Genomic DNA, 10,865 nt, shown 5'->3' with positions numbered 1-10,865 from the left:
GGATGGGTTAGCACACTTGAATGCGAGTGTTTTTGTAGTGTGAGTCTATGCAAAATGCTCTCCGGACCACCACCAAAAAAGAAAAATAAACAAACAGCAAAACAATAACAGCAAAAAGTCCAAAGAAAAACAAAGCAGTAGTAAAAACAGTGCTGGATCAAAGGGGAGAGGAGCTACATCACATACTGAATAAATGTATTCTTCGCTTTTTGTGCTTCTTTAAAACAATCTCAACATCCACAGTGCTTGATATTTTCAAAGAAAGTGTCTAATTTCCATTAACAAGGAAACCTCCTAATTCACGAATATACACAGTGGGTGATGTGTGTTAATAGCACTCTTAGCAACTGATAATGTGGTGCAGTTAATGTATCTCAGCTTGAATTAACTTTACCACAAGCCATTGTTTCCTTTTTATACAGCACAGGATCCTGTGGAAAAATCTCTTAGAATCTCACAAGGGGAATTCAATTAACATTACTCACTACTGTACAGCAACATAAAAATGGAAGCTGTTTTAACCTTTCCTGAGTTTCCTGCTGATCGATTCAATGCTTTCCATTAGTTTAACCCCAGTTACCATAAACTCATCTTCATTGTTTAGAAAATACCTTTTCACTTATAGGGAAGAGTACCACTGCCAATGGGAAGCCAGGATAGGCTAAACAGACCAGAAAATTCTTGAATATAGCATGTAGGCTTTTCGTTGGTGTAACAGTATGTAACACTGTGTATTTTAACCCCAGGATCTTCTATTAGAATTCCCTCAACCCTACCACTGTCTTTTTGTCATGTATTTCCACTAATTGGAGTATCCTTCACATTGAAAATTCCTAGAATTTTGTCGTTAAAAAGTATTAAGAACTTTAGTTACCAGAAAATCATAACACAGATTTAATTAAAAACACAAATGATTTGTCCTCTCTGAAATGTTACAGGCAAGAAGAACACTTTATAGGAGCTAAAAGACTAAAGCATCCTTGACTTCTTCCTTCTATTCCAGTGTCCATATTCTATCACATGGTTTGTGCTGTAAATTTTAATCCTCAAATAGTGTTATTTTTGTTTCCCATCCTTATGGTAACCATTCAACTCCAGAAGAACACCCTCCAATTGATCTTTCAGGAAACACTCTAGCGCCCTCCACCTCTTCCCTTGCACTGCCACAAGAGTTGTTTTCAAAATTCAAATTCCCTCATGACATTTGCTTTGTTAAAATATTTCCATTGCCACCCAAAACTCTTAGGATTAAAGACCAACATCCTTGCAGTCAACCTTGCATAGCTTGAGCTTATGTGCATCCCTCTAGCCTTTGATCTCTGGTGAGCTCCAATCACACTGACCTTTCTGTTGGTTGATTATGTCAAGCCTTTTCAAATGTTGTTTATTAGTTCAACCCTTTTATTAACACATGCACAGAAAGTAAGTTCTATGAGAAGAAGGACTTTGTCTTTACTTGCTGCCACATCATGGATGCTATTAATAATTATCAGCTTAACGAATGAAGAGAAAGGAGAAGACACTTTATCACTGATGCTTTGCATGGTTGCAGAAGGACTGGAGAAAATTATAATTTAGTTCACCAAATGTATTTATATCTTCCATTGTTAAATTTCTACGTTTGGGTGATGATATAGTGTTAAACAAATTCAACACATTGTAAACAAGAAAAAGAGTACATTCTCAAAAAGTGCCCACAGTGTATTTAAAAAGATAACATTAATATCATCTTCCTAATGATTTTGTATTATTAAATTTTTTCACCTCAGAACGACAATGTCATGTAGTACTATTTAATATCCTTCAGTATGAAATGAAGATGGTTTAGCTCCCTGCATTTAAGAAAGATAAAATTTTCTTTTAAATTCTTTTTAAAATTTTGTTATTTAGATAGAATGAGAGAGGGCATGAGTATGGGAGATAGGCAGACAGAGAGGGAGAGAGAGAATCCCAAACAGTCTCCATGCTCAGCACAGAGCCTGATGTGGGGCTCAATCTCAGTATCCTGGGATTATGACCTGAGCCAACAGAAGAGTCTGACACTCAACCAACTGAGTCACTCAGGTATGCTACCCCCAAAAAAAAAACTTTCTTTAAGGCAAAAACAATTTTTCCCATTGTAAAATCGAGAGCAGATATATTATTCAATCATTATGAATCAAGTCAAATTAAATCCGTTTCTTTTAGTTCTTAATAAAAATATTCTCCTATTGAGTAATATGTCCTGATGAGACCTCCTTACTACACATTTAGATCTTTCATCTTCAAAGTATACAATTGTTTTACTTTACTCCGACCATATTCATGCACTTATTACCTAGTCAAATGTGTATGTAGCGGCAATGCTATCTGAATATCAGTCAGGATGAGAAGTTTGCTGAACGATGAAGAGCATTGTACGAAGACTAGGACTGGCTAAACACCTTGAATTCTAACATTGATGTCAGAAATTTCTACCTGGTGGCTTTGTTTATGTCATTTGAAATTTTGAACTTTGGTGTTCTTATATTTACTAAAGAGATGAGAACTCTTGCCTTGATTGGGTGATTATGTAACATGATTTAAAAATTATAAAGTTCTCTTTCTCAAATAGTGTCCTAAAGACTATTGGTCCTAGGAGACGGTCCCAAAGAAAGAGAACCATGGTCGAATATGTTCAGAAATAGTTTGTACTCTAAGCTACCATAAGAGATATACAACCAATTCCACATATTAAAATTGAGATAAGTCACGCTTTAAGGAAAACTATTTATTTGTATTTAACACAGTGCTTTCCAATTTTTTTCAATCATGGAAACTTTTTGTTATATATTAGTAAAACACTGGTTTGTACTTTTATACATGGAACACATTGAATCAGATATATAAGAAAGAAGGAAAAATAGGAAAACAAGAAACTATCAAAGTTTTATGTATAAGTTTGGCATATACACTATATTGGCAATTGGTATATTATTTTGATAAGAATAAAATTAAATAATTGGTTAAATATATGTTCTTCTCACCTTTTGGCCACCAAATATAGTAATATGTCAAACTTTGTGAATATTTGGCACCAGATATAATTAGCTAAAAATATGAAATAAAACTATCTTGGATTTCTTTCCCCTTACAAATGTAACACTGACTCTAGTCTAAATTTTTTTGGGCATTCAAAATTTTAACTTGAGATTACAAAGACAGTTTGAGAAAAAAAAATCACAGCATCTAAGTGGATAGTTGAAACTCTTTTAGCAACAGTCTCTATACCTCCAGTTAGTCTAAATTATTCAGATATTTGCTTCTTGTGTACTTTTCATGTGTTATGGAATAGTTTATACTTGGGAAACATTATATCTCAATTATTCAGTATAAGTTATGGTTTCATATATGCTCATAATAAGCTGGTGTGGAGAATACCCTTTACCTTATTTCAGTTCAGTTTAAATTTTTTTTAAAAAATGGGGGGTCTCTTGGGTAGCTCAGTCAATTAAGCAATCGACTTCGGCTCAGATCACGATCTCACAGTTCATGGGTTTGAGCCCTGCACTGGGCTCCCTGCTGTCAGCACAGAGCCCACTCCAGACCGTCTGTCTCCCTCTCTCCCTGTTCCCACCCCACTCTCTCTCTCTCTCTCAAAAATAAATGAACTTTTTAAAAATTAAAAAATACTCTAAGAACTAAATATACAAATGTTCAGTGCTTGTAGCAGAATAACAATTTTATTTGGCTTAAGCTTTAGAAAAGGGTATGGTTTAGTTCAATTTCACTTACGTGCATTCACTTCCCTCATTATAGATGAAAAAAGTAGCCTGAGTTAATGGGACGTGGGAATAGAAGTAGTTTAATTTTAAAGACTGACTTAGAGTGGTTTGGAGTTCATATCATTTCTATTTTGTAAAGACCAAACCAACCAAAACAAACATAAATAATCATGCCAGAAAATTGGCAAATCTTTCTTTGAGTTTAAAAATTATTTTGCAACAATGCATTGCTCTTTAGAGGGATGGCTCTCACAGTGAGGGCCTTTAACCAGCCAGCCCTTTCATCACCAAGATCAAATGGGAAGTTTTTAGAAATGCAAATATTTGAGCTCCAACCCAGATGTCATGAATCAGAACTGAAAATGGCACCTAAGAGTCTGTTTTTTGCAAGTAATTTGGGTGATTTTGATGACCTAGAATTTGAGGGTTGGCCCCTCCAGGAACATTTGCCAATGCCTAGAAGCAATGTTGTTTGTCACAACTGGAGAATGCTTGCCCTTGGCATTTAGTAGATAAAGGCCAGAGATGCTGGGCACTATTACTCACCACACAGGACAGCAACAAAAAATAATTACCCACAAATAATTAACCAGCCCAAAATTTCAACATTGCTGAGATTGAGAAGCCTTACTTTACATAAATGAATAGGGACCACTAATATTTACAGTTTTTTCTGTTAATGCTACCTCTAATATGTTTCATACATTTCTATAAGCTAAATAATCTACATTTTAGAGATTATTATGTGTTTTACATGAAATTAATTTGTAGGCTGGAGCTCTGTAATGTCTTAATCAATTAGGGCTGAGATCAACTCCATTATTGGGACATGTAATGTATAGAGCCTTCACTACTGTTTCCAAGAACAGGACTTGACATGGTAGAATTTGTTACTATACTGTTTCAAGTCAGGAAGGCTTACCTTTTATACAGTAATGGTGAAGAAAAGAAATATTTATCTTGAGTGTTGAACTTTGGAGACTGTGAAAAACAGGAAATACCTCTTACATGCAGCCAGTGTTTGATCAGGCAGGACTGACAGTTCTGAGAAGCTACGTTATGTTATGTGTTTTCTTGCAAAATAGGGCTCATCCTTTTGTTCATTTTTGAGTTGATTAACATAAGCAATTTTTGACTGTTCTATGTGCTTACTTTTTTGTCAGTTCTGAAAATGCAGTAAAGACTCAAAAAGACAACTTAATAGGTCAAGAAAAAAGTAAAAAAAAAAAAAATAGAGTGTAATGTGCTGTTTAGAAGTCATTGGTATTTCACAATAACAACAACAACAAAAAAAACTAGTATTTCTTAGCCAAGGAACCATCATATAATTTCATATAACTCCACAGTGTCATTACTTTTATTTTATTGTGTTTATGTATTTGTTTGTGTTTTCCTTTTGAAGACAAATCCGCAAGTGTCTCTGTTCCCTAGAGGCAGTTAAATATATCATGTTTTTCATCACCGCAGTGTGAAAGAGGATTCCAGGCAGAAGGGAGAAAAAGGAAGACAGAAAAGAGCAGGTCAGGAAAAGCAGCAGGGCCAGCACACACACCAAACACCTTCCCGGGACTAACAAGTAAAGCAGGTAATCAGCATCTTCCAGAGTGTATTGGAGAGAGAGAGACAAAAGCTTCTGTGAGCTTCATGCTAAAAAGACACATCTTCTCCGGAAAAAAAAAATGTCTCTCTTGACATCCCACTTGCTGGTCTGTGACCTTGCTTGTGCTATTTAATCTCTGATACTAACTTCTTCTTCAGAAAATTTGTGAAAGAATAGGATTATTGTCGTAATTAAATGAGATTATTCGCATAATGTTTTCCCTACAGTTACATGGCTAAAGTGAATGCTCAACAAAAATGTATTTTACCATCATTGTTATTAATTTCAAAAACAGCGACTCTAGACTCAATGCCATAGGCATCATACATTCATTAGATCATTCTAACAGTCTTCGAATAAAATATTTTGAATAATTGTGTAACCATTATCATAGAATGAAAACAGTCATGCTTCATAATATTGATGATATAAAATATTTTTCTTACACCTTCTGTAATTTCAAAATTTGCAACAATTTAACATATATTACTTTTAAGGTGAAGATGAAAGTAAATGTGGGAAAATGTCATTTTAATGCATTAGTTTTAAATGCATTTTATCTGGAAGCACATTAAGGGATGTAAATATAAAAAGATGTAGAATAGAAAGGATAGGGCTATATCTTATTTTAACAAATACTGAAGACAGCCTTTCCAACTTAGCTGACTTTGAATGAATTTGTAAGACTTAGAAAAAAAATAAAAAAAGAAAAGAGGACATTCAAGTAAAATGAGTACTCAGTGCCCAAGCATCAAGGAGAAAGGGCAGAGAAGCTTTGGAAAGTTGCAAATCGTTTCATAATTCAGAGTAAAGATACGAAGGATTAGTACAAGATGTGCCCCGGGTTTTTTGTGTCTTATTAAGAATTATAAATTCCACTGAAATATCAAAGATCCTTTATATATTTTAATGCTTTGTATATTTTAATGCTAGATCTGTCTGGATCGAGGCCTGTAAGACCAAAGCGGGTTAAGAGTGTGGCAGAAACCATGGTGGGAAAAGAAAAGAGACTAAATTAAAACAGTCGCCACAGTGGGATTAGCAAATAAGAACTAGACTAATTACTTCAATTCTTGATTAATCCTTCTCTTACATTCTATACAGTATTTTTAATGACAAAGCGAATGAGGGATGCTGAGTCACATGAAGAAGGAATATAATGGAAGGAGATTGGGTTGTGGGCCATTGGGTTAAAGGAGGAGAAAGGCAGTGAGTTTAAATTTTGTCAGATATGTGGGTTGGCTGTGGTACAGCTATTCTATGTCTATGAGGCAATTGGATGTGAGATTGAGCCAGTATGAAGAGTGAGAAAGCCTTTGGTAACTGGTGATGATGGAAAAAACATGGGATGGAAGCATGGACATGGAGGTCAGCAATGACCTTTTCCAAGGAAAGGATGAAACGTGCTAAGAAAAATGATACAAAGACAAGGTTAGCAGAAGCATGGAGTTTATATAAGGGTTCTGGGAAGGAAGGGTGAAAAGGAGAATTTGAGCTGGATTGGAAATGCTCTAGCACACCAAAGATGGTGATAGTTCAGTCCATTTGGACACAAGATACTACCTACCTATGCAGGCCCATAGCATTTTTGTTTAGCTCATAGTCTGGCATAGAGATGTAGTGTTTAAGAGAAAAGGCTACAGGAGTATCAGCCTAGGTTGAACTCCTAGCCCTAAGACTTACTAGTAGGGTGACTCCTAGCAAGGGATCAGTCTCTAAATTCCTCAGTTATGTCGTCTGCAAAATGGTAACAATAAGGTCGCCTATTTCTCTTGGTGGTTGCAAATGCATTAATATATGCACCACTATGTAGCACATATATTACAGTTAGTGCATAAATTACACAAGCATATATCGTACAAATATCATTGCTCTATCTTTTTTAATTTATGTCATTCTACTAGTGACATACAAGATTCTCTTTCTCTCTCTGAATTTATCTGCAATCAAATAACACAGCAGCTGTCCTCTTTTTTTTTTTTAAGTTTATTTACTTATTTTGAGAGAGAGAGCATGAGTAGGGGGAGGGGCAGAGAGATAGACGAAAAGAGAGAGGATCCCAAAGGTACTTTATGCTGTCAGCGTAGAGCCTGACGCGAGGCTCAATCTCATGAAAGCATGACTTGAGCTGAAACCAATAATCTGACACTTAACCGACTGAACCACTCGGGCGCCCTGCAGCTCATCTCTTTTTAATGCCAACTTTTACTTTTTTTTGCTGAAGATTGAATTACAAGATCCTTCTCATTCCTCGGAATGCCATAATCATGTCATATTTTCATGTATAAGATACAGCAGTAACATTTAAGAATTAGCAAAACAGTGCAGCGTTCAATCCTTCTTAGGGTATTGGCTTTTGGTGTTTATTTGTTTGTTTGTTTTGAGTGAATAGCTGACTTGTTTTCCCAACAAAAGGATCCATATATCAATTTATGATTCTTTTTCATGAATTAGTATTTTTGAATGGTTCTTAATCTCAGTATCTAAATCTCAGTAACAGCACAAAGTGCTAACAAACATGACTATTTATGGAAGTTTTGGCCCACTTATACTTGCATTTATGACCTCTCTCTGACAGAGAATATAAACATCTGGAGTCATTTCAACGTATTTTATCTGGCGTTTGACTTCTGTTACGTGGAAGTCATGCATGCTATAAATATTTGCTAAGTTCCTAAAATTTTCCAGGTACTTAGTGAGCATTGAGGTTAACATAATAATGTAATACCATAAATGGAATTATACATTCAATAGTATCTACTAAATGAACGATTAAGTGTATCAGTGAAGTAGGCAGTCGGCATGGGAGTTCAATGCAACATGTCTTTTTTGAGTCCACAGTGTCAATAACCAGCTTATTGGCTCTCCCAGATCCATTCTTCTTTGCCTTCTCTAGGAAAATTAACACAGGCCTTGTAAACACTTTTTTCCTTTCCCAGATAGCATGATGTTGCTTGTTGTCAGTGGCAGGTGCTGGAGACATTTGCAAGATGAAGAGATTTTCTGTACTTATTTTTGTGTGTTCCTTTTATCATTATTATTATTATTATTATTATTATTATTATTATTATTAAGTATTAACATTATTTAGTTGATTTACTTATTTTGAGAAAGAGCAAGAACAAGGGAGGGGCAGAGAGAGAGAATCCCAAGCAGGCTCCACGCTCAGTACAGAGCCTGATGTAGGGCTGATCCATGACCCTGGGAACATGACATGCGCCAGAACCAAGTCTGACCTTTAACTGACTGAGCCACCCAGGGGTCCCTTCAGTCTGCTTCTTTCAGCAGATTCCTTCAATACACCCCGTGCCTTGTCCTACAGTGGGGGACTTTTCCAGTACCAAGCTCTTCCACACGGACCCTCGTTAGCATCTAGATTCTGTGGTGCACATCAGTAAACATGCTTCCCATGGGCTGCTTCTCCTGGAATTATAGAGTTCAGATTTCCATCAAGTCCCTTCAGTGCAATGCCAGAGGGATTTCTGTGCCATTCAGTGCACCATGATCATTTCCTCTCTAGCAAGATCTAGATCACAGAACTTGGAGCAGTGAGTGTTCCTTCTATCTGCTATTCTTCTATTATTTACAGTTCTCTTTGAACTCTTACTGACAAGGCTTCATTGTCTTCAGTCCCTTGTTATGAGTGCTATTCTTTATATTAAACTTCTTATTTTCAAAGTACTGTGTAGTTTGTACCTAACAGATACAGGCTTCAAATCTAAGCTGGGGGTGTTTGAGAAGTTTTCCCATAAGAAGTACCTTCTCAGTTGAATTTTGGATATTGGGGAGATACTAGCTTGGAGGATAAAAGGAAGATGGATGGGTATTTCAGACAGAGGTAACTAGCAGTTGGGATAGGAAGATGTTGCTGTCACTGTTTTTCACAGGGTGATCCATAGGCTGGTAGCAATCTTATCATGTGGGAAACCAAAAGGAATACAAATAGCCGAGATTTACCGATTCAGAAACTCCTGGGGGTGGCCCAGCACTTTTTGTTTTAATGAGTCCTCGAGGCAATTCTATGCACACTAAAGATGCACAACAACTAGTTCGACTGGTGATGATTTAGGTGTGATACCAGTTATAATGATGGAGGAGTGTGCTATCTCCAGGTCAATAATAAATAATATTTTAATAAATAACTTGCATCTCTAAGTTCCTGAAATCTGATACCATTGCTACCAAAAAAATAAAAAAGCAAAAACAAAATAAGCAAACAGAAAAACACATGGGAGCATCTCAAAAGGAAATAAAATAATGTGAGCTTTTTAAAATGCAGAACTTTGTTTTTGCATCTCTCTTATCTTTATTATTTTTGGGTGTGTGCAATTTATTGTCAAGTTAGCTAACATGCAGTGTATGTAGTATGGTCTTGGCTTTGGGAGTAGATTCCTGTGATTCATCACTTACAGAAGCAGCATTTTTTTTAAAAAATCAAAAACAGTCAGCCTTTGGGGCACCCGGGTGGATTGGTTGTTTGAGTATCAGACTCTTGATTTTAGCTCATGTCATTATCTTATGGTTTGTAGGACCAAGCCCGGTATCAAGCTCCACGCTTGCAGGGTGAAGTCGACTTGGGATTACCTCTCCCCCTCTCTCTCTTCCTCTCTCTCTCTCTGAAAATTAATAAATAAACTTAAAGAAAAACTATCAGCCTTTAAAATACTAAGTCTTTGCGGAACCTGGGTGGCTCAGTCAGTTAAGCGCCCGATTTCGGCTCAGGTCCTGATTTCTCGATTTGGAGGTTCGAGCCCCACGTCAGGCTCTGTGCTGACAGCTAGCTCAGGGCCTGGAGCCTGCTTCGGATTCTGTGTCTTCCTCTCTTTCTGACCCTCCCCTGCTCACACTCTCTCTCTTTCTCTTTCTCTCTCTCTCTCTCAGAAAGAAAGAAGAAAGACAGAAAGAGAAAGAAAGAAAGAAAGAAAGAAAGAAAGAAAGAAAGAAAGAAAGAAAGAAAGAAAGAAAGAAAGAAAGAAAGAAAGAAAAAGAAAACTTTAAAAAATAAAGTAGAATAAATAAAATACTAAGTCTTTAATACTATGTACTTCAATTCTTCTAATAACACCATCTACTGGCCCACAGAGGATTAAACTCTGTACTAAAAAAAAATCGTTATTGTCTTTCAACTTACAAAAGCCACATGTATCAATGTGACAATGTGCATAATCTAGTATTAGGGAGTTCTCCACTAACAAGGTTTTGATCATTTAATTGATTTTTTAGTGGCCTACAGTCATTTAATAGAACTCTTATTATTGTAAAGTGGTAACCAGGATGTGTTTTAAGGTCATCTTATTCATGTGAATAAAATGTGAAAAATATTTCCATTAACTAAAGTGCTATGTGCTTCTTCTCAAGGTTAATTGTTTCCTTTGATCTCCAGTTAAAACTTATTATTCTTAAACTCAGAGATTAGCAAAATGACAGAGGAAGCATTCAATACCTGGAATGATCTGATTGGAGGCTTTTGTTCCTTCTAAAGGTAACGAAGAGCATTCAAAAATTAGCTCCAAAAGATAAAA

Source organism: Crocuta crocuta, unplaced genomic scaffold, assembly GCF_008692635.1.
Source record: "Crocuta crocuta isolate KB4526 unplaced genomic scaffold, BGI_CrCroc_1.0 scaffold57, whole genome shotgun sequence".
In the NCBI taxonomy this organism is placed as follows: Eukaryota; Metazoa; Chordata; class Mammalia; order Carnivora; family Hyaenidae; genus Crocuta; species Crocuta crocuta.
The sequence above is the reverse complement of the archived record's forward strand: the minus strand, read 5'-3'. Positions refer to the sequence as shown.